This window comes from Haemaphysalis longicornis, unplaced genomic scaffold, assembly GCF_048455015.1.
Source record: "Haemaphysalis longicornis isolate Haplotype H1 unplaced genomic scaffold, Haemaphysalis longicornis Haplotype H1 scaffold_8, whole genome shotgun sequence".
NCBI lineage: Eukaryota > Metazoa > Arthropoda > Arachnida > Ixodida > Ixodidae > Haemaphysalis > Haemaphysalis longicornis.
In genome coordinates, this window is record NW_027526445.1 from 75,385,345 (window position 1) to 75,410,945 (window position 25,601).

The 25,601-nt window shown below is 45.3% G+C and overlaps 1 long non-coding RNA gene across 1 annotated transcript; it reads left to right on the forward strand.

Moving 5' to 3' along the window:
* The first annotated feature begins 2 nt into the window (after window positions 1-2).
* On the forward strand, window positions 3-24,763 carry LOC144149078 (uncharacterized). Its single transcript, XR_013318173.1, has 2 exons — window positions 3-213; window positions 24,441-24,763. It is a non-coding gene; the product is annotated as an uncharacterized LOC144149078 (long non-coding RNA).
* Window positions 24,764-25,601: the final 838 nt, after the last annotated feature.

Consider the following 25,601-nt stretch of genomic DNA (forward strand, 5'->3'; position numbering starts at 1 on the left):
TTGGCCACAAATGCAGAAACTCTCAAGCATGAAGGCGGTGCAGTTTTTCTGCATGTTGGCAGTTATAATTTTTGCTATACTGCTGCAGTGTTCCGAAAGTCCTCCACCTCTGCCCCCGATCACCGTCGGCGTCGGCAACGGGTCGGGCCCTCCTATTCTTCGTCCAGATATGAATGGAACGAACGTTTCTTCGGCCATGTAAAGAAGTTTAATGTAAGTATGAAATTCATACCTAGTAAAGCCCAGCAGAGCAAGGAAGTGAATAATCACTAATGTGGATTTGATGGCCTGGTTTCATATTCGCAATATTAAGGATGATAAGGATTAACTAAAATGTCAAATAACAATATGAAAATCCATCAGACGGGGTGGAATAGTGAGGTGGGAAGGCAGTGCACTTAGCAGACAACCGTAGCAAGCACATGGACTGAAGTATTTTTGCTGAAATATCGTGCCATCGCGCCACCACACCTTCATATCATACACAATTCTGTAGGCAACTGATATGGGAAGCCGGAACCGTCGGATTAACTGCATTACCTTTGTGCACTTAACCTCATTTGTAACCACAAGAGACAATTTGAGGGATATAGTGTTAAAATATCCCATTACTAAATAAAAAAAAACACAGCGTCAGGTGATGACCGACAAGCAAATATAGTCGCGGTCCTATTTTTTAGACCATCAAGGGGCCTAGATTACGACGGGAAAATTGGTAACTCCAAACAAACGAATTCATGCGAAACGTTCTCTTTATATACCGAGCCATCGAAAAAACATGTCAATATATTTCAGCGGGGCGCTACATTGCCGGAGGAAAAGGTCAGCCTGAACGTGAGCAAAAAGTGAGGTTTTTATTGTAAAGAGCACGAAGCACCATCCAGGCTTCCGTTACTAGAAAAAAAACGCGAGCAGCAAGTGCGGCTACTATCGAGGCTGTTTACTATATCAGCTTACAATAAGCGAAAAACGCGTTTTCGAGGCTGCAAAAAATGCCGCCGATATTGTGTGCATATGCTGACCTTAAGACCTCTCTCCAAATAAACTTAGGAAAAAATTAAGTGAGCTCTCACTAACGCGTAATACTTAAAGGTAGCGAAGCTGTACGCAACCTTCACGAACGCTAGGAAGGATCAAGTCCACGATTGCAGCCGATTGGCTACTTTGCTGCCGCAACACCTTTTACTCCTCAATGTCGCTGGAAATGTGAGCTTCTTTAATTTTTTCTAATTGATATCACTGGATGTTACCTTGGATGGGCCCACGATATAACTAGTATTTGTCGTTCCGGCAAGTGTTGCCACGAATACGGCGATCGCTGAAGTCTTTCTCGTTCTAACTAACAGTTTCCACGATTACGACGAACGCTGGAGTGTTTTTCGCCAATCATAACCAATTTTCGTAAGTGGATATGCTTGGCTTGACAGGCGTGCGTCGGAGACACCAGGTGGCGGCCGCGATGCACGCGTGCACGAGCGATCGACATTTTCTTTTTTTAACTCTTGCATGGTCGCCGCAATCTTGGCCAATCTCTCTAATTGGGCAAGCTTGGCTTGAAAATCGTGCGCAGGTTACGCTGGGCGGTCGCCGTGAGGCCCGGTCTGCCGTGCGGGCGCTTGGACTATTATTGGTATTTTTACTGCGGGCACAATAAATTACAAATTCCTGAACACCTTCGCTGTTAAAATAGGATGAGAAGTGTTTTAAACATCCGAAGTTTTTGTCGGTGTTATACTTTACTCTGTGGAGTGCGTTACGGTGCCACGAAAAAGTCGGATAGTCACGAAGATTTGTAAAAAAAGGCTCTCAAAGAATTTATGGGTGACTTTACTAGAAACGGGGCTAGCCATGAATTTTTTTTTAATTTCATATAAGAAACGTTTTTTTTTTGTTTCGTCATGGTCTCTCGCGTAACAAAACGAACATTTTCATTTTATGTGCCTCTGAAGGGCGGCTGACACACGAGTTAGTTGCCTTCGCCATGAAAATGGCTTGCAGCATCTATCTACAAGAATTGTAGGTGAAGCTTGCATGAAACTTGGCACTGTCATCGTTTTGGTGTCGGTTGTATTGGTGGAAATGTTTTGCTATTAATTAAATGACTGCAGAAATGAGCGCAACCAGTAGTGGTCCACGTAATATACAATGTAACTACACTCAAGTGTGGCACTCACACAAAGGCACAAATTGTAAGGAAGATGAAAAGGAAATTGATGTCCAAGTACTGTGTAACACGACATTAAACGCTCAATTTCCACGCTAATGCGCACAAGCCATGATAAATGACTTCAGCAAAATATGTGGCTGCCTTGTTGGTGACGTCTGATTAGGGCTTTGTATACTTTTCTTTGGAAATTAGGCTCACTAGCCAACATATTTGGTTGAGGGTGCGGGGTACAGTCCGATCCTGGCCCCGTGCTTCACTCCACCTTGACTCAGAAAGCGGTCTTATCCTGACACTTGGAAAGCGTCGGCCCTCGCCAACCCCGGTCAGCCATAGACGCGACCATTCCCCCGCCCTGTGTCCCCTGCCCATGTCCCGCCGAGACCAGACGAACTGACCAGCCACGACCAGACGTACAGCCGACGACGTTACCCCGCCAAAACCTCCGGCGCCTCTCCGAGGGATTTGGACGCTGCCTCGTAGGTTCGGCGGTGGTCACAGCTGTTCCGGAGTCGGTGCTTATCACGACCATCACCATCACCTGTGGCGGCCAGGACTCCACTTTATATACTCATCCCATCTCATCTTCACCGCAGCTATCGACGTCAAAACTTTCCGGCTGCGCTTCGACATCATCGAGCTCGCGCTGGCTACTTCTTGACGGATTCTCCGCGACGGGAAGAAGGACCGTGGTTCGAATCCCGCTGCCGGACAATTCCCACCGGATTTAAAAAAAAAAAATCCGCGTATTGATGGAATTGCACAAAGGGGCTTGGGGTGCGGCCTGACCCCGGCGACCATTGCCGGTAATGCACTCCCTCACCAGAGCAGGATTGGCCACCCTGGTGTAGTACCGGCCACAACCTCCAATGAATACGCCAGCGACGGGAAAAGCTTTGCCACAAAGAAATTTAGATACTGGTGCAACAGCTTATGGACCAGGTGCTCCATGAAGCCTCCCGATTGATAGGCCCCAATAACAAAATTGAAAGTCGTACAGGCACCTCTAACCTTACAGCATCCGTCTTCTGCAAAGCGCTCAAGCCATCAGCAGCCGCGTGAACCAGTGCGGCTGGCAATCGAGAACTGCTAAGACAAGGTGGAGCTGCCGACTCAGACACTCGCAGGTGAAAGGAATCAACGACACCACATTCGACTCGTATCCCTATGGCCTCGCCCGTGATGATCGTCTTTGCCCTGGTGGGGGGGGGTAGTGTCACGGGACCGGCGGACAATGCCCCACGGTGGCATAGCTCGGCGTGGAAGATGACGAGGAAGAGGGAGCGTGCAAACTGAGCGGACTCGGCCATGGCCGCTTGTAAATGCTGTAAATTGATCGTTCCTCCTTCTTCACCATGGTTGTGCCATCTATCCTGCCGCGTTCTTACAATATGTTTGGTATTTTAGAGTAATATTTCGCAAGGCGACATTTCTGGTTCATTCTGACAGCTGCACCGCATGCTCAGGATCTGCAGAATCAAACGCCACTTTTGTCACCATCAAGCATAGCTTGACAGCTTGGCAGGACATACTGAAGACAATGTTGACATCATACCGATGTGCCACATTTTAATGACTGTTAGACACTGCGGCCTATGCGAATCACGTGTAACAGCTTCGAAGCGACGTTTTTTTCCATTTTTTGCAACTTCCATTACTGTTACATCATTCAAAGAAGCGTTTAGCAAACACTACACAGTGTGAGCGAAGGTAATGAGCAGAAGAAAGGCTGCTGCCTATTTAAGAGGGTTGGGAACACATTGTTGCGTAATATATTGTAAATTTTCCATAAAACGTTTGTAGTGCGACTGCTCTAACCCCTGTCCTCTGCTGTGTTCGTTGGATTGCACAGTAAATTTTAAAATATAGGCACCTCAAAGCTTGTTTGGATGCATTTTATTCACTGCACAACTGTGAGAATACTGAGTCGTAAATTCTTCATTTCTAAGTAACAAATATTCCTTGGCCTTTCAGGATGGCACCGAAGTCGACAAAAGCAACAGTCTTAATATTTATTTATATTGAGAGATGAATGACGAGAGAGTTTGGTTATACAGGTTTTTCATACCTAATACTTTGCTGTTCTAAGGTGACACTGTTCTCTCGAATACATTCCTTTTACGCTGTACCCGCTGGAGTTCTAGGCGCTTTCCCGCGGCTCCCTTCGGCTGCACCAGGCATTAGTATCTATTGAAGGAGCAGCTGAGAGAAGGCTTGGCTCTAGAGAAAACATTATAATACCCCTCCGGGTTGTCGAAAAAGTGGATAACCTTGTTTTATTATGTTGCACTAAATATTTTTAAATACATGACAGAGGAGAATGATCGATGTCATGCCGCATCGTCACAGTCCTAGGGAATCAAGCTGATTGTGTTCGTGTTCATTAAGGTGTACATACGGTGTTTAGTATAACTACGTGACAGAAATGTTTACCCATACCAGCATGTTTCCACTTGCCTGCAGACGAACTGTCAAGAGATTAGGGACAGGCCGTCAAAAGGACAACTGTAGGATTCGGTCACATTTTTGGGGTTTGTTATGTGTTTTGAGAAAATATTCCGTATTGCAGCCATTCCGGTTTCCGGACTGGTAACAGCCTTTGTAGTATTGGGGCATTGAAACAGAACCATTATGACTATGGCCAGATCAGTCTGAAAATAGCTATTACAAGTTCTTTGCGCGTCGCTACAGCACTTTTCTGCTTTGGGTTTACATTGTCTGCTATCTTCTTTTCCTGTTTGTAGAAGATCCCTGCCCAAAAATGCTACGCAACTCTGTTTATTTTTATAAAAATGGCGCCTTCATCTTCCTTCACTATATACCTTCCCAAAGAATGTTTTTAACCAAAAATCATCGTTATCAAAAACATTTCAAAATTTCCCCGGAACAAACCCAACAAGGGGATAACACGGGTAATAATACCGAGTTAAAAGTGTATTCACGGCCCGGTAGCGTTAGATGCATTACATACGACCAACGTAGACCCACCACAGCAATCCAACCATCGTGCTTCTATAGTTGCTTTTGTTGACCGCCGAGAATGGCACAAATAAATAATTGTGACAACCCCATAGCACGGGGAGAAAGTGGTTTGTTTGCCGATTTTTGGCTATATCAGCTGATTTTGGAAGGATCTTGCTTTGTTCTTGGACGTTTGCAATAAAATCGAAGTAGTCTTACTGCGTAGTAGAGTTTTGAGAGAATCAAACTTGCATATCGTTTTCATAGCCTCTATAAGGGTGCGACACTACCTTGCATTACTAGCATAGTTCCTTCCTGCCCATCTAACTCTGTTTGTGGGTGAAATACTATTGAGAAGGACACACTTTAACTGCGTCTTGGTTCATCGTAGAGTAAGGCAGGCCAGTGGAAGCAGGTAGCCTTCCCTGTATTGCGTTCCTACGCAGCGTTGCTCTTGCTTAAAGGCAAACTGCAACGGAATTTTCTGTCTCGTAAATGCACTGTTTTCCGGGATTACTGCTTTAAGAGCTTATAAATGCAAACACTGGAGGCCGAAATATGTGTCGTTGCATTGGAAACGAACATCAAAAATGGCTTTTTCCCAAATAGAAACTAGATGAATTGGCGGCCATTACGGCTAGCCGGAAATGCTTTGTAGTCCCGAATTCATTTGGCGCAGCCGGGAAGATCATCCGTGGCTGCCTGAGTGATGACATCGCGCATTCAAGGTGTTCCATATATTGCATTTTTTCAAACCTAAAGCAGTAGCGAAAATGGGTTAGGAAGTCAGTTCAGTCATTATTGCTTCAGTGTAACCGGCTGGGACATGCCTATATTCGCCTGCTAAAAGTTTAGAAGAGACATCCCGAGCCCTTGTGCTGAATTGGGGGGCTAGGAAGTATGCGCAAAAACTGCCCGTCTTAAGGGCCGAATTGGCGCCTAGACAGAGTTTTTTGGGGGGTTTGGGGATTAAACCACCGTGCGTTCGACAGAGAAGAAAAGATCGCTAAAAAGATACAGCGACAGAAAGCGTCTTAACATATTCTCTGGCCATCCCGATCAGCAGGCATAGGCAGAAGGATAAGAATGGGGTAGAGTGCATTCGGCAGGCATTCTAAGGTAATAAATGTCAGCCTACCATTGTCTTTAAAGTAGAAAGTGTATGACAGCTGGTTCTTACCGGTACTCAGCTGCGGGGCGGAAGCTTGGAGGCTAACTAAGCGGGTGCAACCTAAATGGAGGACGACTCCGTGAGCAATGGAACGGAAGATGCCAATGCTGGCCATCCCGATCAGGAAGTAGTGTGCTTTCGTGAAGGACACTCTCAACCACAGTCTAAAATGTAAAGTCCACTTGGGTTGAGACAGCCCGTACGGAAGACGGTGCTGAAGTAGAGGATCTTGAATATATAGACTCGGATTCGAAACGTCGGTTGTGTTCTAATGCTGTATGTTAACCCTGCGTGCAAAGGAGTGAGGCGTGTTCGTGGCGTCGACCCTCGAAAGTGGAATCACGATGGTGGGATCGCTCTCCTGGCTTGTATGGGGCGCTTCATGCGCTAAGGCGTTACCGACGACTCCGCAGTGACTTGGTAGCCACTAGAATGTTACGTCATGGCCGGTTGTGAGGAATTGAAGATATTTTTATCTTATCTCCGACACCAGTTCATGGAGGTTGCTGTAGCGCATGGCTGCGGGTATGCTCTGTATGGCTGCTTTAGAATCAGAGAAGATAGCCCAGTTTTGAGAAGTGGCTCCGATAACATGATCAACAGCCTCACGAATGGCGGGAAGTTCTGTAGTCGTCGAGCTCATGGTGTGGGCAACAAGGAATCGAGTTGTGGCAAAATCTTATGGCACAACCACCGCACCAGCCGAACTGTACGACGTCACTCATCCACACCTGCACATGTTTCCAGTCCTTGTACCGTTCATGTAGTGGGAGCATCGTAAGCTGTTGACAGGCCAATGGTGACAAGGTGGTTTTTTTACAATTCTGGGAACACTGAGACGAATCTTGAGTGTGCCAGGCACTACAACGGGGACGCCAGCCCGGTGTTACCGCAAGGACATACCTTGACGGGATTTCAGCCCTGTGTGTTGTTACAGTGGCTGAAACGGTAGGTCGGGGTTGACTCTGAGGGGGCTACGTCAGATGGTGAGATGGTAGCCTGGTGAGGAGCTTATATACAGGCGTATCCTTTCAGTAGCTACGTTCTTTGCTACTGGGTGTTCCTAATGATGCAAATGGTTCCCAGTGTTCATACACAACGCGGCAACCCAAGAAACGTGCGCAGAGCCTGCGCATGGATGTTCTGTGTTACCCGAAGGTTAGTCGCGCAAGTATTGGAAATTGTTGGCAAGCTGTAACACAAGGGTCCTAAAAAGTGCGGGGTACAGTTGCAGCTTTCCTCTTACGGATGTTTCTCACTTGTTTCGAGCAAGAAATCTGAGTATTTGGCCAGTGGTGGTAAGGTTCTTCTTAAGAAAAGACACATGTGCGCTCTAAAAAATGTTCCTGTCCATGATGAAGCCAATGAATTTGTGATGCCTGGTGTAGGGAACGAAAGTCTCTTTGATCTTGATGGAACGTCCAAAACGCGGGCTTCCGGGTAAATGAAAAGAGCGCGCACTTGTCATCTGACATGTTCAGACCGTGTTTTTGCAGGTAACATCCTGTCACATTCGCCGCCTTTTGAAGTCGTGTCTGTAGCTGGGGCCAGTTGACTTCCGAAACCCCGCGACAAATGTCAACGCATAAATGGAGATCCGGATGTTCTTATGGTGAGCGTGCGCAACTCTGACGATCGCTAGGTTGAAAAGCATTAGACTTAGCACAGTACCTTTAAGACCACCAAGTAGGATAAAGTGCTGTTATTGTGCGCTGTCCACCGTGATAACATAAAAAGATCTTCCGTTTCCGGGCATTAAGCTTTTTATCCATGGTCCACTCTCTCACCAAGTCCGAAGTGCTACAGGGCGCCCAGAATAGCCTCATCCACAAAGTTTCATAGGCGCACCTCACGTCGAGGAGTAGGGCTTCTGACTTGCATTTCTGACGTTTTTCTTGCTGTGTAAATATTACCAAGTCCACCACGCAGTCTAAGGTGGAACGCCTACGTCGCAAACCGGCCATAACTTCAGGGTGTGATATATTGTTGTATTCGAGGTACCATAGCAGTCGCGTATCACTCTTTCTATGACCTTGCAAAGGCAACTGGCCAGGGTGTTTTGACGGTATGATGGAAAGTTATGTGGAGATTTTTCAGGCTTGTAAGGGTACCAGACGGCTTATTTTTATCTTCGGTTGAACAATTCTATCAATCTACATCCTGTTAAACATGTCCAGAGGCGTTTTACGTGCTTAAGGACCAAGGTGGCGTAGTCCCATAGGCGTAGCTTATCCCCGGGTCCCCATCGGGCCCGGAGGTAAGCTACACCTGCAGGATGCCAGAGCCGCCTCGAAATCTTTTATGGAAAGAACACGTCCACGCGTTTATCGCGTGACGCAGAAACTTCGCGGATCCTTGCAGATTGACTGCCACGAGGTCTTAAAGCAACCCTCGCGCCGACATTTTTTGCTACTTCCAGCTCGAGAAGGTTTTCATGTTGCGCCAAAGCCTTCAATGGGAGCACTCTTGCACAGGCCACGCACTACCCTCCACATAGAAGACAAAGGCTTCCGAAGGTCAAGGGACTTGGAGAATGACTTTAACGTCGTGCCTGGACCTGAGCAATGGGGCACTGTATTTTCTACGGTATGCTTCTTGCTATCCTTACGTCATGTACATATTTTCTAAGCCTGTACTATCGCTCCGATCCCCGTCGAATTACCCAGAGGTGTTTGATTTCGATAACGAATTCTATCACTTTGGGCGGGCATCATGAGAGTACGCGGGAAAGCATTGGTTGCACAGCCAATCACGCTCTCTATGCTTGTGGCTGTACAGCAGGCGTCCTCTATAAGAGATTCAAATTTCTGCCAGTCAGTATATTTCGACGCGTTGAAAAAATGGTCTCCTTAATTTTTATGTATTTTGGAATGTGATCACTGGCGATGGGGTTTCAAGATTAGTATTGCTTGTATTCACTGGCCAGGCGCGCATGCAGGCAACCGCGTGAATGCGCCGTCAGTGGCTAAGTTGGGCTCCTCGGAATGGCGTTTCTTTCCGTGCTAAGCACCTGACTGTTTTGCACGTTACAAATTCTACGCCACCGAACGCAAAGTATTGCCTCCAGTCCACTGTGAGTGCGAATAATGACATCCGTTGACACCCCCGATGACAATCGGGTAGAAACGGGGCATGCGACGCACGCAGGTGTTTTTTTTTGTTCAGCGTGCGGGCGCACTGGCCCAAGCCACGCTATGCCCATGCCGCATCGCCCATGTCTATAACCGTTTAGAGTGTTGCCAGGAGAAGAAATTGACCGCAAAACGTTTCAACAAATTCCACCTTTTTCACCGAATTGCTTTCGAGCCAAGGGGTCAGATCCAGGCAGCTCGCATATATCGGGCTGGCGAAAAATGTAGAACCTCCATCTTTGTGTATACAAAGCCCATATTCTGACGCGAATGATGCAAGTCTTCGATACCTAATGTTTATTTTGGAGCTTCTCTAAAGCTGGTGGGAAGGCATTAAAATCGCCTCTGAGGTCCGAAGAGACTGGTGTCCTTTCAATGATATGCTTTAGCCTGCGTCGATCAATGAAAGCTAATGGGGATATGCAGGCTCCGAAGAGCATGAAAGAGCGCTGTCGTTTTTTAACAGTTAAGCTTACCTATGTGTTGGTGGCGCATCGACAACACAGGTTATGTTAATCTCCGGCGTATGAATTCCATGGATTTACTGCTTGTTCCACAAGTATAATATGCGATGCATTCATAGCCGGATAGTGTTATTGCAGATGGTAGGTTTCGTTAGCAGATCACAAAAATCGGGAACAGATTACTGAACACAAACTGCAAATATCACTAGTTTGGTGTTTGAGACCTCGGGCATTCCACTCAAAAATAGACGCTCCACGGACTTCTAGACGGAATGATGCGGAAACCGGAGCCATGATATCACGCGAGGCTTGCCAGTATAATGGGCCCAGGGCATCACAACTTCCAGGGTGGTCAAAGCGGTTGGCGTTTTTCAGGTATCCCGAAATGTACGATTGGCGAAATACAGCATGTTGAGTAAGCGCATCAACCCTCACGGATTGCTCGTACTAGTTTTCGTCGTATTTGGGAAGCTGTCGTGCTGATACCGCTTGTTCCTGAACTTTTGATATTGAATATTGGTCCCGCATTGCTATTTATACAATTATTGTACACGCATCGCCGTTATTTAATCTGGTAAAAGGTATCCTATATGCGTATCTCAGCGACACAAGCAACGACGGTTGGGTCCAGACAATGTTTTGCTTGCGGCATGAGCTATCCGAGCCACGCGGACTTCACAGGTTACAGCCTCATTTTTCTTATAGGATGTCTCATTTGCAATCTGTTTTTTCTCCCGTGCGGGTCGGTGCCACCAGGCTTTGTTCGTTGTCTTTCTTTGGCGTATTCGCTCCATGTATTCTCGCGCATACTTGTTCGCACGCCGATGCGCCCACTGACCGCGCCAAAAGTGCATCATCAGCTGACGACCGTACTCGCGTCTCGTACATACGCTAGAGATCCTGCTGCCACCATCTACCACGGAATGAGCCGTCATGCAGGTGCCACACCCTCACTCGCCGACGGCGTATCGCCTCGCGTAGACCAGCCCCGCTCATTTCGAATTAGGTCTCTTTGTCTCGGCTACCCAGAGCATCTTCAGCTCCTGGAATTCTGGACACCCGTGTAAACGATTAGTTATGCAAGATGAACGTATTACGATGCTCACTCTCATGAGGTTGTATTTGAATGGATACTGAGGACAGGTGACGGCAATAACAGGAGTCCTGATTTGCACCGTAACCGGAAGTTCGCCGCAGCGGCGCCCAGTTGTGGCTACGTGCTGCGTCGGCTGGAGCAGCGTGATTTCAGATGGTTTTAATACAAACACTGCGTACGTGGGGTGTTCAAAATTTTTTTGGTATAGAATTTGGCACCGGTTAATTTGTTATGGTACTTTGCCTTAACGGAAAGGCAACTATGTGTAAAGCGCGCGCTGTTTTTGATCGCCGATGAACAACAGACACTTCTTTGGAGCATTCATGAATGGGTATTTCTACTGATTCTTTGCTGCCTTACCCACACACCAGGTTTTTCTCGTGAGCATGGTAGAGAGGAGAGAGAGAGAGAAACTGAAACAGAGTTCAAGTGAGCATATTTGTTCTAGGGGTCCTCATTCCAAGACCGTCGGTACGATTGGCTGTATTCGCCGTTTCGGAAAGCAAAAGCTGCGTTTTAGCAGAGATGCTGGCCGGCGTACTCTGCAACTGCGTGCAAGAGGGGTTGCGGATGATGTGGCAGAACTGGGTTTAGATGACATTCCTAGACATTGTGGTACAGTTTGCGTGGGGCTTGACAGCGATGTCATAGGGGATCACAAAGACTAAGAGGGGCTTGTATGTTTTGCGTGCGGGTATATGTTTGTCGGTAGTTGTCTCAGGATGTCTTCCTGTTCTTTCGTGGGCGAATCGATGACTGGTGGATAAACTTGTTTCGTTAGTTGTGAATGTTTATTTAAGCCTGCGTATGTAAGGAGTGGTTGGTCGGTTGGTCGGCACGGTTGATAGTTCTTGCTGTGCCCAATGGGCGTATTTCTGAGTAGAACTGGTGCTGTCTTGTGGCCAATGTGAGCTAGTTATAGGGTTCATATGATTTTGACTTGCTTCCATGTTGCTTTATAGAGGAGAACCCGACTCGCTTGTCTTAAAATCCTAACTTCTTCGAATGCTTGGCAAGCGGCTTGGCCGGAATAACTAGTTTGGTTTTTGCCTGAGAGAGGGCAAGGGCGATAGCCTCCTCTTCAGCCTGCTGGGTGTTGAACGACTGAAGCGTCATAGTTGAAATATTGTCAGTTCCGCGGTAAGAAGCGCCGATATTACCGCGTATTTCGCGTATTCCACCGCGCCTTTGTCGATGACGTGGTCTTGGCCTCCTTGCTGTCTGAAAAGAATGGTGACGCTTATGTCACGCTGGACATCCGCTACGGTTTTTTTTTTTTTTTTTGTGATGTGCGGCGCTGTCACCTCAAGCTTACGTAGCGTTTCCCTTCCCGTTGGGCTTGCTCCAAGTCTTACTTTTTGTGTCATTAAGTGGGTTTCTATCATTTTTTCGAGGGTGTTGCGCAGGCCAAAAGCCATGAGGCTAACCTGAGAGGTGCTCATATGAAGTGCCGAGGCTGTTTTTTCGGCTTTCGAAGAAGTGTGTCTAGCTTTTCTGGATCCAATCCACCCAGAACAGCACAAGGTGCCACGTAAATGATTTTGGGAACGACAAAGGCCTGCACAAGACAGGCCACGTCATTGTCTGTCAATACATGACTGCTGCTCGCTATCCAATGCAGCATCCGAACATTTTTGTCTCTGGTTTTTTGAAGCCTATTAAGGAGCAGGGTGCTTTTGCATTTTTCCTCGTAGGTCATTCGTAATGTGTTTATTGATGATGTGGTTGGGTGAGTATACCGTCAAGTCATATCTTGATGTTGTCTGAACACTACCGGGGGCAATTTTCTCTTGAGTTTTGACTTTTGCGAGACACAAAAGTCTTGCAACATTGTTTGCTAACTTTTTTCTTTTATTTTTTTAATATTTTTATTTTTTTCTCAATAATACTTTTTGTGCTTCCCCCTGTTCATAGAACTCAAACCTTTTTTTAGATAATATTGCAGAATTTCTTGTTATAGTGTTTGCATATTCAATTAGCGTGCTAAACTGACCCGTACCTCGACTGCCTACATATTTTTTAACAACATTTTCGCATTTATTAACAGGAGGTCCCCCCGACAGTTTTACTTTGGGACATCCTTCTGTACTAATAACTACGTGCAATGTGTATGTACCGAAAAATGTTTAATAAAATCCTTGAAATCCATGACAAGTTAAACCGAATCGGCTGGCCAGGTTTGGACGCCGTCCACTGCCGTTTGCTGGTGGTCCTGCATGATGCCATACGGACCCTTGGCAATCCAGATCGTTATACTGTCTGCATACAGCAGGGTAGTTTGCCCCTCATTCATTAGGGTTGTCATAAAAGTACCCTTTTACTATACTGTCTACGTGAAATCCCATTAAAACATGGCACGTGTGTATCTGCGTAGTTTATATTGTTCGACAGAAACACCTCAGTTGACAACTTAGATGTTTTGAGGAACTTAAAACTAGAACGAATATGATGTTCCATAAAACACCCAACTAAAATATACATGACATCAAAAGGAATTCAACAACAATGCAAAATGTTTGTGCCCAGTTTAAAAACGACACTGTTTTGCATTTCAATTTCTTCTAAATTCGAAATAAATGGTGATGCCTAGGCTCTCGCCAGAGTGACACAATTTATAACAAACCTTATTGCCTGATTTCATCGGTACACTGGACATTCTTCCTCCCTCAATATTATTACTCCTGCAAAACGGCGGAGTTGGCATAGTAATAAAAAGATAACACAATGAATATTCACCGCTACATACAGCACGGTGTTCCACGAAACCAAGAAAATATTAGCCCATATCGAAGTTGCTACGTCCTGAAATACCGACATGAACCAAATTTCCTATCACTGTCCATCTATCAAGGATGATTGTAGCACGTGAAGCTTTCTGGCGATGGTTTCTTTGGTTGGCTAATCCCACACAATGAGTGTGTCTTTATCGGAAGGTACGCAGCCTTTTCTAAAATACCCACAGCAACTTTGGTGTGTGCACTCCGTAGGCCTAACGTTTGGGTGTAGGGTGTAAAGGGCAAACCGGTATGTGTTACATGGCGTTCGCTTAAACCATATCGAAATGTAGCCCTAAAAAACACCGGCATCATAAAGCGAGGGATCCCGGTTCAATTGCGGCCCCACGAAGTGTTTTTTTTTTTTCTTTCTATTCACCTGTGATAATTCATAATCATCCTTAGAGAATGTTGGCTGTATCAGAGGGCGTATTGTCGTACAGCCGAATAAGAGAGGTCACTAAAACTTCGCTTTAAAATGATTGAAAAAATCAATGACTAGTGGTGTATGTGCAGCATTACTCATAACTTGAAACAGCACCACTAGCTCCGATGTGGTAAGCGGTTGTAAAGCTTTTTTATCGCATAGTCATGGACTTGCCTTGTCACGAAGTACTGCGCACTGAGCAGAGAAATATTCAGGCTAAGAAGGGCTGTGTACCCGGAAGCACCCAAGCAACACTACAAAGCGTGATACGGGTAAACACCCTTACAACGTTTTGTAATAATATTTGAGCGTTTGTCACTACACAGCTGTTCTTTGCCGAAACGTTGGCTGCTGAAACCCCCTTTAAGAAAAAAAACAATTTTGTCGCTCATAAATTCCGCGTAGCTTTTAAATGGTGCATCACCGGGAGTGTGGTTATAGCGTGGAGCTAATTTTGGCAAAGGTTCATATGTTACTCCAAATCCGTGATTCATTCAGTAGGTTCACTGTAGCACTTTCTAATTATAAAACCGCAGTTACTTCGTGGCTCCATTGAGTCACTCAGACTAGATTGTCAACAAGGAAATATCACTGAAGAGCTCACTGTCGCGGAGGAGATGTCCATCGGATAGGTTAAGACACCATCGCTTAGGTTTTTCTTCTCCCACCTTGACATCACTTTGGTTAAGGTTATCAAAGTGAAAAAAGCATGCTCTTAGGTCACCTAATTAACAACGTTAATTATGTTTGCCGTAACACAGAAATACGAATATTATATTCGTCACTCAACGCGGTTGGTCTTGCACTCGGACACACTACTTCCTAACACGCATTGACAAGATTGCTTTGTAGTAGCAAGAGCTATTCTCAAAGACCGCGCTCTTGGGTATAGAAACTCGGTATATCTTCCGTACTCGCTCCGTGCAAAAAATGGCAATCAGGTCATCCCGAAAACAGGTGCGGAAAGACGTAGACTAAGAAGAGAAATACACAGGACGACGCGCTCTTCTTAGTCCACGTTTTTCCGCGCCTGTTTTCGGGGTGAATCAGCACCAACTCGCCCAACTTGCCATCCTATTACGCGATAAGGTGTTTTTGACGCGAAGTGTCACTTCGGCAAATTAATAACTCACAAATATTTGGGAATCCAGTGCTCGCCAAGGTAGCAACCCCAAACTCACCCCATTGCTTTCCACACAGTGCCATCTTAATGGGATGGCTTCCATTGGAGTTCTGAAGAAATGTATAAAAAGTAAAAAGTAATGTAGAAGCAAAACAGATTATCTAAATGTTTTATGTTGGCATAGTTGGGGTGGTGACGTGTGAGATGAATGTTCTAATTTAACTAGGGGCAAGCAGGTGTTTTTAACTCATAGCTTAAAGAAACCTTAGGGAGAGAAGATGCGGTGTTCTTGATAGAATTTGCCGAGAGCAAAGAATACAGAGCGCACTCTTGAGCCAATCTATGATTCACAGGGCAGCGTATTCAAGACTCCATGACTCCTCCGTGAAACCATGAATTCGCTATAATCTTTGCTGAATGGTTTTCATTTATTCCTATTTTTGCGCGTGCTTTCATTTTAAGTGGCTGTGTCTGCTTTTTGTGACATTTTTGGCAGCAGTTTTAATCTGATTTTTTACACTAATGAAGGTGAATAATTATACTGTGAAAAAACTTCACAACATGAAAATGCGCGTGGCCTTTGAATAAATTATACAATATTATGAATTTTAGGACACACATCCTCTGTGATTTGCTCGTTAGTATGTTCGTATTATAAACAGTTCGCGGGAAATAAAGCGCCACACATTGTCAACTTCAGTCTGCATAAATGTAGCGTAATTGTACGTGTACGCGTGAAAATTGAAGGTGCCACCACAATGTAATAGGACAAAAATATCTCTGAAATTCGCGGCAGCGTAATAACTGTGAATATGCAACAACCGTTGCTCTTGAACAGGCGCGGCTTCAAACTGTTTTCTAGCAAAATAAATATCGGTGTTACTCGCATTTATGTGGGATATTACAGAGGAACAAAGAACGTAGCGTACTTCGTATTTACGTTTGGCTCTAAAATAAAGTTCTTGGTTTGGCGTAACTGCAACACAAGTGGGCAGTGCAAGTCCCTTCTTTTAGAAAGAACCCAACATATTGAATTTCTACGCACTCTTCATAGTAAGCTCGTGGGTGCGTGGTAGACGTCAAGAGAATACTAAAAAACTGACTGTTTTATTTATTGCTGCCTTATTTCAGCTTGGGTTAAACGAGCGACAAAATAGGCAGCATAATTGCACTCTGCTGTTATCAGGCGTAGCGGTTCGCTTTTCTTCCCGCCTCTTAGAACCGAACGTCGTGACCGTGTTGTCGTGTATTTATGCCGTAAACTTGCAACATAGCAGCCCACGGCACAGTTGTGGTGGTGATGGCCGGCAATATGATAGCACAAAAATTAACTTGCAATCAATTGTAAAACAGAGAGCTAAAATGAGCTAATAAAATCGATTAAAATAATAAATAGGTAAAAAAAGTATCTGTGCACTTTTTTAACATATTCCTTTCGTTCCCTTTTGGTTCAGCATTACTGAAAGGCCTTCTAGTGTTGACGCCAAATTATTTCGAAGGATTGTGTTTCTTTCGCGAGCCTCAGCTACTGCCCCATTTACTACAATACGTGGGAAATGCTTCCACATCGTGTCTCACATAATATGCTAGTTTGGTAGTTAAATTTGGTAGCTATGCGCAAAAGTAGAGTGCATGCCCCGATGGCTCTAAGTGGGCATGTGAAGGATTGCTTTCGTTTTGCGTATGCAAAAAAACATGCGAATTCTCGAATAATTCACGAAGTCGGTAAGAGGATCTGGTGGTCGAGCCATTAAGAAATAATATTATATGAAAGAATATAAAATGTTTTGACACTAACCAACAGCGCTAATGGAACGATGACGTCAGCACTACCGCGCACGGTGCTAAATGTTGACAAAATGGCCACGGGTATTGACCCACAATGGGGATCCCATTTTATAACAATCCCATTCCGAAGTATTGAAACTTGTCGCAATTGCACTTTTTTATTATTCAGAATGACAAAACAGCCCATTCCAACTCCTTCAATGAAGGGGAAGTTCAATTCAATCCTTTAATTTATCAACGGGAAAACTGCCTCGTGGAGCTGTATCGAGTTAACGAGCAGCACGCCTTAAATCTGCCGCTTTCTTGCGCGTTGAAAAATACAAAATTATGCAAAACGTGTCACTTATCTCCGAACTAGGGAGGTGGTAACCGCTTTGAAATATATCTCGTTCAGTACAATCGTCTTGCTAGTGAAAAAAGCGCATTTTCAGAATTTCCCATATTTGCTTAATAAGTAGCCGGAGTTAAATGATAGCATTTGTATGCTGGCTTGTTCTAATGGTTCGTTCCCGCGCGACCCAAGATGAAGCAGCTATTATGATCATGTTTGACGTTTCTATTTCGTTTCACAGCCTGCCGAGTGCTATTTTGCTATCGGCTTCACGACAGTGACACCAGTGCCATTAGTGTGCTATGGATAACTCACACGCTTGTCGGGCGTACCTTGCTCACCTCTACAATCTCTTGAATTGCTTATTTTAATGACTTTAAGTGAATTATAGCATTAAGCACTAGTGTTTTGTACCAACACAGCGGAGCGTGACACAACAGTGTTAACAGTTTTGCATTCAGCGTTGGGATGTCAACTTTGCTTCCAAGCTGACCTTCACTTCGCGTGTTTTTTGCCCTGGCATTACGTGAGGCGAATCCGTTAAATACATCACATATATTTACGACCAGGTCATATTTCTGCGTATGTAAACATATGCCCCGACCCAATATGTGTACTTTTTGGGTCCCGACTTAAGCGGCCGGCCTTTTTCGACATAACGCATGGAATTGAAAAATTAAATAATCGGGTTTTATGATAATCCGCATTGTGCTGCTTTATGTCTTAGGCGTACAGCACTCGTGTCAGCTGTTTTAAATATTGCTTACGCAGTTGAACTGATCGTTAACAGTTAAAGTGACAAAATAATGTCGTGATGAAAGACATGGGGAAAATAAAGAAGTATGGTTAGACAGTTTGTTTCCTAGAACCAGCAACCTCTACGCAGCAGGGCCTTATAAATATTACAAAATTAGACCGTCCTGCCGGTATAGTGGCGCAGCCCCCGCTATCCAGCTGAGGACTCAGGTTTCAAGATTTAGGTGCAACGGCCATCTCCAGGAAACACAGCCGTCAAACAAGGAACATGATTGGCACAACTGGAGGAGGTAGCCCCACATATTATTCTAAGCAAAGGTAGGTGTCGCTCGGCTGAGAGCTCTCAAAACACACGAAAGCAAGGTCGCTGGTGAATCCGGAACTGTAAGAAACAAACATCATTGGCAGCTGTGTCTTCTTCATTGTCGTATATATTATCCAATGTACTCATGCATCCAAGATGCCCACTACCGGAGCAGAGCGTGGGGTACCAAGCTAAGTAACGCACTCGAAGCTCGTTTCTTACGCTTATGATGGGTGCTTAACCCATGGGGTCCTCACCCACAATTTTCTCCTTGCTGCTTTTATTTTTATTTTACTGAATCCTATGGTCTATAGGCACAGCAGCCAAGCAGAGAGCGTCGGGGACGCGCTGCTACACAGACAGACGATCTACAGGTTGGCGCCATATTCACGGGAGATGACTACCAGGGCGTCTATTCTAAAAAAAAGGCCGTAGGTTTGAAACTGTATGTTAGCGCTCTGCAAATGTATCTCTTCTCTGGTTGGCTCAGCGCTTTGAGGGCCAGAGGAAGATAAAAAACCACTGAGGGGAGCAGAGTAACAAGGGTGCAAGGTGACATCAAGCACTGTAAAGGCGCCACGCAGCACTGCGTGTAACTTTTCGAGTGTTCCCTCAAGGGGTTTGCTCGTCCTCCGGCCGTAAAAGTGGCGCCCCAACCCGAGAACGGCTACTACACCGTTTCAAAACGACGGCCCTCTTTTACAGAACTGGAGCCCAGGTCGGCTTACGTGTCACAACACTCGGCATTGCGCGGGGGGTCTGAAGAGAACGCCGAGAAGGCTCATTGTTTTATGCCTGCCACTAAGACGGCCGTATGTCATCGTTGCTAGGGATAGTACTACAGGGAAAGATATGTCTCAAAAAGACTGCAAAGCACGAAGATCCGATGTAACGGCACCCCCGGTCGTAATCAACGATTCACACCGAAAGGGGAATACCCGTGTTCATATGTCCAAGGCATTTGGAAGTGGACAGACAACGGTCCGCGGCCTAGACGGACGTCCCCAACAACTAATATCTTCATGTTACACCAGCAATCGCTAGCGCAACCTGCAAAGCTCATGTAAATGGTTTTAAACCAGACGTGGAGATACATTTCCTCTCAAAGTGTCCAATATTTCATTACAGGCAAACAAGTGTACGTTCGCAAATAAGTGTAGGTTCAGTGAATTCACAGTTTTTTTTTCAGTTACCGAACGCAAATAATAGCTATGCGCTGTTGCACTATTTCGGCAGGCGGAACACAAGTAAAAAAGAGAATTCAGTGAATGTGATGCAAGGAAGCAGTTTCATGAACTGTGTACCTTAGATGAGGGGTTAATGCTCATGAAGCGTTTTACAAACATGACGAAGGCAGCCATCAGAATAAAACAACAAATATGAAAGAACTTGTGCTACGGAAACAACTAAATGCGTAAATTTTCTTGAGTTGTAGCTTCAAAACATTATCCAAAACTCCTATACCTTTTTGCTTCCACCTATCTGCATGAATAGGAGCCACTGTGACCAATTAAACACTGTGAGCAGTTAGTGACCTGTGCACGCACAGCTCTGACGAGAAAGAGTGCATTTGAAGCTTAGAGCACAAAGATAACGGCCTTGCTATCAAATATTGTGGGTAAAAAATGTACAAACACTCGCAATGTGTGTACAAAAATAACAAGGCAGCTGGAGTTTGAAAGCGAAATTTTTGACGATAAAATCGGCGGCCACACGACAAGGCGTTCAAGTAACACCTGTCTAAAAGCCAGCGATGGGCGTGGGTTAGGCTAAAGTTTTTTGAAAGGTAATGTTTTTTTTTTTATAGTTTACAACACTGCCTTTACTGGTATGTATTTATTCATTTCAATTGCGTTTAGTAGCAGAGTTAACATATCTGCTTTAAGGTGAACTGGCGAGCCGTTTGCTCCATTATCACGACCCCAGAAGTCACCCCGGCCACGCTATCGTCTGTTGTTATGTGAAAAGTTTATGACGTATCACAGCAGAAATGAAGGAAACTCACACTAACTCGTAAGACTTAAAGGTGGCGAAGATGGACGCAGCCGTACTGCGTTTCCTCTTTTTCGCCTGACGGCGTTGTTTAAGCGCCACCGCTGTACGCAGCGGGGTGTTCGTCCTACTCCATCGCACAAGGCGCAGCGCGCCCTTGGACTTCATTCCTCGTAAAAATCGCTGCTGCGGTGGCGTCCTCTCCTCCTTCCGCCAGGTAGCGGGACGGGACCCGCGCGCTTCTCCGTTCCCTCCGCACCCATGTCACTCCGCCATCGGGCGCTGCTCCAATCTGGGCGCTTGCGGAACGGGGTGTGGTTTGAGCTCTAGCTCTCAAGGTCAAAACTGGTCACCTCGCTAAGACTGCCGGTGGTAGGGTACCGTAGTTTCCGCTACAACAGATGACCGTGACTAGTGTCATTAGATAAGGTTACAGTGTGTTGGCACTCTTTTCTCCTATAGTTCCATTCCTCCGCGATCATCAGTGGTAAGTTATCATCGCGGGACACTTGTTTATACTGCGACAGTTCATGGGCGCCACCTTTTGTCGGTTGTGAATTTTCAGTCGGTAAACTGTAGTAGATTTAGCTTGTCCTTCGTGCACTGCGGGTACGCGCGGTGGACGTCGTTCCAAACGCGAAACAAAGATAACGCGTGCAGCAGCTTTACAGCAGCAGAACTTTGTTCGAAGATGCTGTTTTGCTGCATCTTCGGCAGTGTTTTTTACAGACGACCCGGTAGACGTTAGCGGCGAGGCCATAGACGCGGCAATCTGGCAACACTGATAAACACCAAAATGACCACCTTTGCTGACTCAGTGCATGCTGATTTGCGTGCGCCTCACTGGAGCTACTGCTATACCTAATCGGGCGTCACTACCAGTGAACATGACGGGGTAAAGACAGCGCAACGCTACACATGATGATGCCAGAGTGTACTGATTCCGCTGACTCACTGATTCGTTCAAGGTCGACTTCACTCAGAGCAGTACGGGACAAAACAGCGACTTGTTAAATTTTTCTTAATTTCATAACTAACCCTCCACCTGATTAAGGTCGGGATGGACAGAAGAAATGCAATGTGTCTTTTGTAATAAGGACGCTTGTAATGCGCTTTTGGTTTTATCTTACTCCCAAGGAATAACAGCTAATTTATTCCGGAACGTAAAGCATTACTCGGGACATTTAATTTCTGCTCCGTTTTTGCTGACTCTCAAGCAGTCAAAATGATTGTTACTTTTATAGACAAGTTTTGAACCGCGCGTCGCGCGAAACTGCGCCTGTTGGAGATTCACGAGTATTTCAACGCAAAAGAGGCGTGAACTTGTTCGCCTAATTTCACGGCGATGGCAGCTGCAATTTGATTGCTCTTACGGAAAACAGCGCCACTTTTGCCCAGCCCGAGGTTCCGAAGTTTGGCGTGTTCGTTCACTTGAACTGTTTGTGTTGAGTCACGTCTAACTCCATCGCAGAGTAGGTGGCCTACAAGCAATATTGACGTTTAAAGCAAAACCGGCCTCCTTTGTCCAGTCTGTTGCAGCTCGTGTAGGTTATCAATGCCGGTCAAGCATTATGCGCTCAATTGCTAGAAAAAAAGACAAACTTTGGACTGGTGTCAGAAAAAAACGTAACGATATCTAATGGTGATAGGAACACACCCAGTCACTTCTTCCGTTGGAAGCGTTGAAATAAATGCACGACAACGAGAAAATGCTTCCGACTAACTCGAAAATTCTCAAGGAATTCATGGAGTTGAGACTACGGAACCGCCTGCTATCCGGCGTGTGGGCGTGGCTGTTGTATCCGGCTTTATACCACGAGCCTCTGGTACAGACTCTTGGAATAGGGGCAAGCTGCATTTCGAGACGGCGACGCCAACCTTGCCACCAAACCGGTTTCTTCCCGGCATTGACGCAATGCCTACTACTGGCCGCAGATGCTTAACAGACGACTCTGCTACCATACATCAAGAGAAAGTTTTGCATTCGTCAAAGAGTTAAGAATAAGCGCGGTACGTCTCCCGAATTAGGAAGAAAGGGGAGACAGTTCGCGGGTATACGTTACCTGATGAACATGACTTAGCCGACCACGGCCACCGCTGCCTCTCGAACGCACCGCGTAGGACTATAAACAAATCTTACTCCGTAGCACGCCTAATGTGCGTGGCGCATATTCGCCAACCTTATTGCAAAGTAGGGTTACGCTTTTGCGTTCGTTCGGTGATAGAGATTGTATTCATTGAAAATTTAAGCGGCCGATTTTTTGCTCGGTGACAATAGAAACCTCCATGCCGGTGCCGGTGTGCCTGCGGATGAGCATTGCAGCCGCACCTCGAAGAAAAGAAAAGCACCTGCACGCGTCGCCTGCCATGTTTCAGAGCAATATTCAGCCGTGGCTTGAAAAGATATATTAATTATTACCGCCACATAATGTATGGAAGCTCTTGTTGCCCTCGACAATTTCTCATCAGCAGAGAATGAAACCACTCGTGTGAATTGAATGGACGCGGCCCGGAAGAGGACGTCACTGCAGTTGCCTCCAACCATGGATGTCGACACAAATACCCCCTTATGCGTTGTTGAGTACAAAAATCATATGAAGGTTTTAAGACATTTTAACGCGTAACGTGATTAAATACGTTCTTAACCTATCAGCTAGTACATGCGAGGCCGTCTGCCTAGCAGTGGCTTCATCGCAACTCCCCAATCGGCACAAGGACTGGCGAATCGCAAGTGGCTTTTGAGCAATGAACTTGAGTGACCTAGTGATTGAGCCGTTCAGCAAGATAACTTCCCGAACAATATTTCTTTTTCGTTTCCTTGAACAGGTAGCTGACTTTGAAGGGCCAATATCCTTCCAATAGCATACTCACACGACTTGGATCGTCACGACGCTGTAGAACGCGGACGCAGGGTCCGAAATTCTTACCGCATCTAAGTAGATCATAGCGTGCTGTACGGAAAAGTGTTGCTCGAGCACTGTTTAGAATAACTGTCGTCATGTGCTGTGTTTTATCTTGCGCGAGCACGTACAAGTGCCACTATCTCGCGGAGCCCGAAATAACTTTTGACATGTGATTTTGCGGCTTCAGCCAGCAACGCAGATGGTTACGTAGGCGCCATTCCAAGAGCTACCACCTGCACCCCACCCATGGCTTTGTCTATTGCCTTCCCCCCCCCCCCCCCCCAATTACGCAACTTCATATTGGTGATAAAATCATGCGCCCAATAAATTTCTCACAGTGATAAAATAAATTCAGTTGCAACCTTCTTTCGTATTGTTGTTTGTTGTTGTTTTTTGTGTGTCATTTTTCCCAACTGTTACACAGCGATATATTACCACCTTCCCACGAATGCTACCATTGCTCTTATGACTGAAAAGTAATTTTCTGTTTTTTTGAAAATCGACATTAACGCATTTTTTTCACAATTATGAACACGCAAAAAGCGGGAGAATACTTTTAAAAGGCTTTTTGTGCCTGTAATTAATCAAGATGTGTTAAAAGTTTCTTCATGAAACATAAGCACGCCCCATCGATTTAAACTAACGATCTCTACGTGTATATATCGCCAAGGAAAATTGTGTCCTCATTTCGGGTGCGTAGTCGCGTTATATGTTGCCAATTTATAGTGAATTTGATAAAATTTCCAGTGGTGTCGGCAACCAGGCATTTAGAGAAATAAGGTCTTGCCAACTAAGGTATCAAAAATTGGCTACTTCACTTTCAACCGCACTTCTCGTGAATTGTGCACCACGACATAACAATAGGCACGGTGGTTTGGTAAAATAACTCGCAGCTACTTTTTTTTTTCATTTGCTCCAATGTACATTAGAAGGTGGTGAGGTTTACACAATAAACACCTGTTATTTTAAATACCCCCTGTTCATTAAAGCGATCTTATTTTCGCCTCGTAGTTAATACTAATGTGGCGATATATTTACATGGTTGTCATTTTCAGGAAATAGGCAGCCGGCGAAGCCAAGCAATTGCACCACTGACAACTGAATGCGCACCTGTTGTTTGCAACCAGATAGGAGCACAGATTGTCGCAGTGATCCCAGCTCCAACAGCAATGAAGACAACGGCCGCAGATGTCGAAGTAGCGATCCCGAGAAGCGGTGATTAGCTCTAAAAAGCGTGGAAGGTTTTGTTACGAATGTTCAAGTGTTGGGAAGCAAAAGTTAGCTGTGACGCTGTTTTCCGGAAGGCTGCTGCTATTCTCCTGCAAAACGATTGACCGCAAATATTTCTATTGCAATAAATGTTTATGCATAACCAAAACATTAAGACTTCTCGTTATTGCCGTACCCAAATATGGCTGAAAATGCTATGAAGATTTTTTTATTCTTTTTTGAAAAAATGACAATGTGGAACGCATGACATTGGTCCAGCACATCAAGGCAATATATACGTTTGCTTTTCAATCCGGCGCTTGCATTTGTCGGCACGGTCTTTTATTGTTTTTATAGTTTAGAAAAGTAATTTTTTTCACTAGATCTCTAGATGTTTGACAAACGTTTCTTCACACCTCGGATTATCCGCAAGGAGTATGCCATGTTTCTCTCATCATTATTTCTTGACGCGCACAGGGCCTAAATCTACCAGAAACGTTTAGTGACCAACGCTATAGCTCTGCTTCCCGCCTACTCTTAGTTGGGCGGATTCTACTAAGGTAGAGCTACTTAAGCTTCATGTTCGCGTAACGTCTGTGGAACGGGGGTTCGACATTTCATCCCTATTACAAAAATAATTTGCTGTCATGAACAGTCCCACCCACTGCTTAGTGAATAAATCTAAAGCGCCCCGTAATTAGTGTGAAATTCTTTGTTATACACATCCTAAATGAGGCATTTATTGTGAATGATTAAAACTACATATATCAAAGGGGCTCTGTTTCTTGCGAGCATTCAGGCCCCAAATGATGTGTGATAATGTTGAAGATGTTAGGGCGGGAAAACCACCGAGCACTCAAAACAATTTAAACAAGCGCCTCAAATTACCTTCACCAATTTTCGCTCAAAAAAACAGTCTATACAATGCCTGTAGAGCAGAGAGTTCTAGCGGGTTGTCAGTGTCCTGATAAAAGCATAGTTCTCAATGCATTGGATATAGAAGAATT